The 8,526-nt window shown below is 36.0% G+C and overlaps 1 long non-coding RNA gene across 1 annotated transcript; it reads left to right on the plus strand.

Moving 5' to 3' along the window:
* The first annotated feature begins 838 nt into the window (after nucleotides 1–838).
* On the plus strand, nucleotides 839–3,279 carry LOC130646909 (uncharacterized). The gene is made up of 2 exons (XR_008982786.1): nucleotides 839–1,125; nucleotides 1,180–3,279. It is a non-coding gene; the product is annotated as an uncharacterized LOC130646909 (long non-coding RNA).
* Nucleotides 3,280–8,526: the final 5,247 nt, after the last annotated feature.

Here is an 8,526-nt window from a genome sequence, read left to right on the forward strand (position 1 = left end):
AGTAGAGCGTAGTAGAATGTATTTCTCTGTAGTATAGCGTATTTCTCTGTAGTAGAGTGTAGTAGCATGTAGTAGCTTGTAGTAGAGTGTAGTAGCGTGTAGTAGAGCGTAGTAGAATGTATTTCTTTGTAGTAAAGCGTATTTCTCTGTAGTAGAGTGTAGTAGCCTGTAGTAGCTTGTAGTAGAGTGTAGTAGCGTGTAGTAGAGCGTAGTAGAATGTATTTCTCTGTAGTAAAGCGTATTTCTCTGTAGTAGAGTGTAGTAGCGTGTAGTAGAGCGTAGTAGCGTGTAGTAAAGCGTAGTAGAATGTATTTCTCTGTAGTAAAGCGTATTTCTCTGTAGTAGAGTGTAGTAGCCTGTAGTAGCTTGTAGTAGAGTGTAGTAGCGTGTAGTAGAGCGTAGTAGAATGTATTTCTCTGTAGTAAAGCGTATTTCTCTGTAGTAGAGTGTAGTAGCGTGTAGTAGAGCGTAGTAGCGTGTAGTAGAGCGTAGTAGAAGGTATTTCTCTGTAGTAAAGCGTATTTCTCTGTAGTAGAGTTTAGTAGCGTGTAGTAGAGCGTAGTAGCGTGTAGTAGAGAATAGTAGAATGTATTTCTCTGTAGTAAAGCGTATTTCTCTGTAGTAGCGTGTAGTAGAGCGTAGTAGCGTGTAGTAAAGCGTAGTAGAATGTATTTCTCTGTAGTAAAGCGTATTTCTCTGTAGTAGAGTGTAGTAGCCTGTAGTAGTTTGTAGTAGAGTGTAGTAGCGTGTAGTAGAGCGTAGTAGAATGTATTTCTCTGTAGTAAAGCGTATTTCTCTGTAGTAGAGTGTAGTAGCGTGTAGTAGAGCGTAGTAGCGTGTAGTAAAGCGTAGTAGAATGTATTTCTCTGTAGTAAAGCGTATTTCTCTGTAGTAGAGTGTAGTAGCCTGTAGTAGCTTGTAGTAGAGTGTAGTAGCGTGTAGTAGAGCGTAGTAGAATGTATTTCTCTGTAGTAAAGCGTATTTCTCTGTAGTAGAGTGTAGTAGCGTGTAGTAGAGCGTAGTAGCGTGTAGTAGAGCGTAGTAGAATGTATTTCTCTGTAGTAAAGCGTATTTCTCTGTAGTAGAGTGTAGTAGCGTGTAGTAGAGCGTAGTAGCGTGTAGTAAGTAGAGTGTAGTAGCATGTGGTAGCTTGTAGTAGAGTGTAGTAGCGTGTAGTAGAGCGTAGTAGAATGTATTTCTCTGTAGTAAAGCGTATTTCTCTGTAGTAGAGTGTAGTAGCCTGTAGTAGCTTGTAGTAGAGTGTAGTAGCGTGTAGTAGAGCGTAGTAGAATGTATTTCTCTGTAGTAAAGCGTATTTCTCTGTAGTAGAGTGTAGTAGCGTGTAGCAGAGTGTAGTAGCCTGTAGTAGCCTGTAGTAGAGCGTAGTAGAATGTATTTCTCTGTAGTAAAGCGTACTTCTCTGTAGTAGAGTGTAGTAACCTGTAGTAGAGCGTAGTAGAGCGTATTTCTCTGTAGCAGAGTGTAGTAGCCTGTTAAGAAGCGCAGGGGTTTACAGCAGTTAAGCTTCATACAAATAGTTTCAAAAAATATTCTAACTTTTCAGTTAAATTGAACTGGGGAAAACGGCGTTCAAGTGACTACCATCGCCATGATGGTCTCGCACTATATACAAACGAAAAATTATCTGGACATCTTCCCACAAAAGATTCTTATCAGTACATCAATTGTAGTTGGTAGATAAACAAGCCATGATGGCCGATTCGCCAGTGGTCATCATAATATCAGAGACAAAGAAACAAATTTAGCAGACACGCCTAAATATTCATTTTCAATTTCACATCTTGTGTTTTACTGCGCTTACCCAACGAGACATGATCAGTTTGTTTGAGTCTAACAGAATACATCACAAGTAATGTATGTTCCAAATACCATTAGTGAAGGCGAGTGATCAGTATTACGTAAGAGATACGGTTGTTTCCGTAAATTAGACCCTTGATAAAAATTTAAAAAAAAGCTCCTGTTTTAGAAGCAATCCATACATCTCAGATTCAGTTGTTTCGGTGGATTGGGCCATTGTTAAGCATTCAGGAAAAAGCTCCTATTTCTAGAAGCAATCCATATATCACAGATGCGGTTATTTCGGTAAATTGAGCCATTGATAAACATTCAGGAAAAAGATCCTGTTTCTAGAAGCAATCTGTACATAATAGAATTACTTGTTTTGGTGAGCTAGGCCATTGATAAAAATTCAGGAAAATGGTCATGTTTCTAGAAGCAATCTATACATAACAGGTTCAGTTGTTTTGGTGAATTGGGCCTTTCATAACCTTTTAGATAATACTTTTTGACATTCAATTTTGGCCGGAATATAAAATTTCAGAACAAAAGTTACCGAATTTGGCGCTTGTCTATGATAATATCAGTTAAACGCTCCATGTTTCTCTTGTTTCGTTCAATTTTGACAATATAAAACGAATTTTAGACCAAAAATCACCGAAGTCGGCACTTGTCTATGCCATTATCAATTAAGCGCTCCATGTTTCTCTCGTTTCGCTTAATTTTGGCCGGAAAATGAAATGTGTCTAAGGTATTGTCACATATACGAACTCTACTTGTCTTGTTTCGATGAATTAAGACCTGAATACTTTTTTATATGCCGATTATCTCTTGGTTGAAAGAAACCTTTTTTTGTTTCACAACATTAAAACTTGTTAACGTATACCGGAACAAAGTTTTCGGCAAATATGTATCACGCCGTCTTCGCTAAGGATTAATCTGTTATGCTTTCGAATATAGAAGAATCCGTTTTTTGTGAAACAATTGTTAATATATATTGAACGATTGTAGTTTATAGTTGTAGAGTCTTGATGAAATCTAGTGGTGTTTGTGTATTTCACAGACTAAAAGCTACTTTCTAAAAATATGCTCATGCACTACGAAAGTCAAAACAATTAGCATCCGTGGCATCACAGAATGTTTCACAAAAAGATTGCTACTTCTTTATGAATTGCTTTTTGTTAATATAGGAAGTTTTTTATATGATTACTTCAAAAATAATATGATCAAGCTTGTGGTCATCCTTTTTAATATATTACATAGGGAATGATATTGAGACATTCACTTTCCGTTTGATAGCCCATTGTGATTGATTTCAATTTATTTCCACAAATGAGTATGTATAATACAGTGTCACGTATGAGGTGTGCTAGTTTTACGTATATTATACGTCTTGTATTATTCTAAGAAGCAATTAACTACTTGTTAAAAAGGGAAAAATATATATTCTACAAATAGTTGAAATATAGTATAGAGCTATTAGTTTTTCTCTTCTTGATTAAAGTAGAATGAAAAGTCCTTGCAGGCTAAAAGATTTCGGAACAAATTCAATTTATTTCATTCCCTTTATAGTTCAGAGACATACTTTAATGACTTGACACAAGTTGATAATATAAATTGACTAGTCGTTGATTAGTCGCCCGTCCTTTATATTTACCTGTCGCAGCAAAGTGAATAAAAATATATCGCATTTGATATTCGTGTTTCCGCAACATCATTTTCTAACTCAGCGGGGGGTCCGCGCAGAGACAGACAGACGACGGCTATTATTATAGAGACTAGTCGTTAGCCCGTGGAAAAATCCACGGGGTCGTCCGTCCTTCAAATTAACCCGTTGCAACAAAGTGGACAGAAATATATCGCATTTGGTATTGATGCGCATTTTAAAAATTCGTGTTTCCGTTACGGGACACGGCTTTCGCGGACACACAGACAGACAGACGACGGCTATTATTAAATAGATTACAAACAATAGAACATACTGTGTGAAATGAGTGAGAAGGATAAGAAGGAAAACGAAGGAGGAAAAAGCCCGTTTAAACAAGATTTCGGATACGATACGAAATCTTAAAAAAATATGTAATCCCGGAAAAGAGCTATGGTAGTTCAAATAATAAATACAGACGATAACAGCTACATTATTCCGGGTCACTGTCTGAGCCGGACAGGGAAACATGCCTCTCTTCAGGATTAACCTTTTCGCCATTGGTAAGCACTGAAATATAAAAAAATGTCATAGAAAAGCATTTGAGAAACCATATCTAATCCTAAGTTTTAAAACTGCAAGAGCTGTTGTTAAGATATCCCAATCAGAAGCACACAATAAAGAAGAATCCTGAACATTTGACAAAACCAAAAAAAAATAAATATAAATATAAACTAGCACAATTAGGCAAAAGAAGCATTCAGCATACCTCATTCGCATAAAAGTTGAAGCTATTGACATCTATCTCATTTTCCAATTATACTGTAAAAAAGCCAGTAGCTAGACATTTCTTTTTTGAGTATGCCGACTTCTTCTTCGCATCTTTTCAACAACTCATTTTCGTTGTCGCCACTATTTTTTAAACCCTACAGTACCTCAACCCGAATGTTTTCACAATGAGTGTAAAATCATGATATATGAAGTGTCAAGAAATGTAACAACAATCCTACTTACCATCAATCTCTGTATTTTCCATCCATAAGAAATCAAAATCACTGTCTTCGCCAGACTTCTCCTCAACACGAGGTACACCAATGTCCCCGCAATGGTGTTATAACATTTCATGAAGTCTTTATCAACGTCTCCACAGATTTACATACTATGTAATTCAATCCTCCTTTTATTATCTGCCTTCTTTGTTTCTTGTTTGTCCTTATATGCATTGCTTCTGCCCATGAAATAAGGTGTCGTTGTCCTTTTCGCTTGCTGTTGTTATTTTCAAGTTTTTCACGGAGCAACTTTTCCATTTTGCTAGCAGGATAATTCTTTGTTGAGATCCACTCTATATCTTTTGCATGAAACAAGAAGATATATTCAGATGATAGAATATATCTTACCTACTTTAATCATAGAAACTTTGCAAGATTGAATTGAATTGAAGAACACTTTCGAAAAGTGAATTTAAATTTCATGAAATAGATTTTCGCCATGGAACCATTGTGTGATTGTTTTTTGAAGAGTACATACACATTTTCAATGTGTTTATTGAAATTTCAATACATTCTTGTTTCAATTATTCCTTTTGAAATTTACTATATTGATCAGGAAGGAACCATTTTTAGCTCGAAATATACTTGCTCTGCACTTCACTCACAAGTTACCTAGTGTACCTAGTGTAGATAAACAACCACCTCCAATTTACATTCGCTCAGCGGTCATTTTTTTAAATAATGGAACAATATTCAGCAACCTTTCCCAACAAACTATCTCATGCTGATTACGTAAGTCTCAAATGATTTTCCATTATAGAATACTTCATAGAATGTTATTAAACAATTGATATTTTATACTCTTAGCCTTTTACTTTGTGCAAATTTAGTACTATACTGTGAGTTCTTGTGTTATGGTAGTTATCCTTTTTAAACAATTTAGTTTTTTGCGGTTGTCTATACCATGGCAAACAACTCTGTTTGTGAGTGACCACGGTAAAATACACAGTATGGATTGGTGGCCCCCTAACTCACCGCTGGAGGCAAGAAAGAAGGTAAGATAACTCTTGTACGCGCCTAACTGACTGGCCATCTCCAAAAGCCACCCCCACCTCTCCCCCTCCTAGCTAATGACGGCAGTTTATTGTTTTCCACTTTCATATTAGAATCTTGATTACCTGTAAATAAACATTACCTACGTCCCCTAAACGACTATCGCGCAGAGAAACGCACAGTTCTGTGAAAAAACGAGTCTGTCTAGCCACAAATTTAGCCAGGAGACCCAGCGTTTTCCCTTCAAACCGCCTTTACGATCAATTTTTTCTTTCTCTATCAAAGAAAGCTTAAATAACTAGGCTAGTCATAAAGTATGATATGAAATGTTATGGAAGGTTGAGCTGGGTATCCTGGCTACAGACTCAGCCTAGTGTAAGTGGCGGCTTCTCAAGTTTGTAGATACCTGATGATGACGTTAATAAATAAATCTTAGTGTTATATTTTCTTGTTTGAAACAGGGAAGAGGATGGGGAACAAGGATGCAGTAGTCCGTAAACCGCGGAGCGCCCTGCAGTGCAGCGGATAGACGCAGCAGCGATGCGCTCCGTCCTGACATAGTCACCAGGTCTCTATATTATATGGATTCTCGGATTTCCTGAAAAAATCATCAATATATCCATTTTTCATACATATGGTCAATATGTCAATATTTAGAAGCCCGTTCATTGCAGTGCGTATGGACATAATATCAATTCTACATTATCGATATATTGTCCGTTTTTTATAGTGAGTATGTTGTAAAAACAAAGCCCTTAGAAGTCAAAAATGTCATAAGGAGAACATTTTAAACCTTGTCAAAACCCAACAACTTTACTATTCAAATCTGGCTGTTCAAATCTTCGTTGTTGAACCATTAAAAAGCAATGTAAAGAGCCTTAACTTTTGATTAATCACGGTAGAAAAATTCGAAGAGCTTAAATTTCTGATTTGTTTCCATTTTAAAAAAGCAGCAAAAGATAAATAAGAATCTCCTCCATATCGTTACTTACCGGTACTGGCTTGGATAGAACTTGATGATGTGGTTACAAAAGACTGGGTAAGAAAGCGTACGGCGGTTCTTATGATCAATGGCAATTAAAAATAATTAAAATACCGGAGATTAATGTAGTTTATTCTATTACACCGCAATTTTGCACACAAAAAGATAGAATAAGTGTATTACTGAATGAATTACAAATTTTGAATTGATTTGGATTATTGTTTGTTGCAGTATGAAACTAATTACTGCACACCCTGTTGTTCTTTAATTTGAACTACCACCTTTTAAAGATGGATTGGATTCGAACCAATAACTTTCATAGTCTTGCAACAATAGACTTAATTTACTTGGAATTCACGAAATTCAATGTCACTTCAAATAAAAACACATCATAAAGCTTGTTGTTACAAAATTAATTGTGAGTTAAAAACCGTAGCTAAGTATTACAGGTTTGTTGAAACTGTTGTCTCCTTGAATTAACAAACTTTAGACTTTCGCCAAATTTTTTTTTAAAGTAAAGGGTGTAGCCACCTATCTGAAAACTTTGTTGCAGCCAACTGGTTTTCGGCTATTTTCGCTTTTTAGCCAGATTTTTTTAAAAATTCACGTTAATTTAATGTCCCTTATTAAAGTGTAACGTAAATATCCAGGACGTTTAAAAAGCTACTAGTTGTATTTTTCTGACATCGCAACAGCGATTATAGCCAGGGACGAGGTTGTATTATTATAACCTCGCTACGGACGACGTTGTACTTATATAACATAACACAAGTTCAGCTGGGAAGAGGCCAGGGAAGGGCTGCAGAAAGTTAGTATGTATCACCATGCTCGGCAGCATGGCTGCATGTATTAATGTAACTGTGTCTCTTTTATTATTTGCAGAGTAATTAATTACCCAATGGGTTATGGCATATGCTCGTCATTCATAAAACAACGCATCCATCCATACCGTACCGTACGCATTTAATTTTTGCAACGTGAAATTCATCGTTAAACAAATTTTAAAATTCTGGTTAAATACTAAGAATTAAAACGCAAAGGTCTACTAAATATCTCGATTAACATTTAAGGTCTTTTTTTATCACATGAAATGTGTACAACTGTTCTAAATTTTAACGAGTTTGTTCGGAAACAAAAAAGCAAGGGGAAACTTTATTCTAGTCAGTACACAAGCAAGCGAATTGAATTAAGTAATTGGGAAAGATGTCCTATTAGGGTAGATATTTAGGCAATTAGCCTGGCACATCCACACCTACACATACAATACTGAAAACAAAATTTAGGAAACTATTCCCGCAATATATACGATATTGAATGTTTTGTGAAGCTAAACAAGGCAAATCTTATTCTGATTAAAAAACAATTAGACAAGTAGCGAAACCTATCAACTCATCATTAAAAAAGTATTTTGGGGAATAATCTTACGCAATATAAAAAAAAGAACAGAATAAAAAACGGTCCAACGATCACTTTTTTCTACTCAAAAATCGAAAGGGCGAGTAGCACGCGCGTGCGTATATCATTGCATGTGCATACATCAAAGGTTTTGTTAAAGCTCTCTCGCACCTTGTAGGAAGAAGCTCGCACCAAATGAAATGTTCAATGTACTTGCAAGCGAATAAAAAAGCCTTTCTTCTACTTTGTAAACAGGCAAGGGAGCAAAAGATCCTGACATACAACCTAAAAGATATCTGATAAAAACGCTATCGCGAAAGGTGAAGTATTAAATCTCTTGGTCGGCCAATTCGAGAAAAGACTTTATTCCACTCAGAAAACAGGCACGAGAGTGTTAGACCTATCCATACATCATTTGAAATGAGAATTTTGGAAGTTGCCTTTCACGCTGAATATAATGTTAGATATCCATACACTACTAAAAAGGAGATTTAGCTAGTAAGCGAATCAAAAGCGAAACTTTATTCTACACCACAAAGAAGCAATCAAGAAGAAGAACCTACCAGATATGTCTAAAAACACTTCATTCCACTCCGATAACAATCACGCGCGATAATATCAGATGTCCTAGCATGTAAATTCACGGGAAGACTTTATTGCACTCA

The sequence above is a fragment of the Hydractinia symbiolongicarpus genome, chromosome 6 (assembly GCF_029227915.1).
Source record: "Hydractinia symbiolongicarpus strain clone_291-10 chromosome 6, HSymV2.1, whole genome shotgun sequence".
Lineage (NCBI taxonomy): Eukaryota > Metazoa > Cnidaria > Hydrozoa > Anthoathecata > Hydractiniidae > Hydractinia > Hydractinia symbiolongicarpus.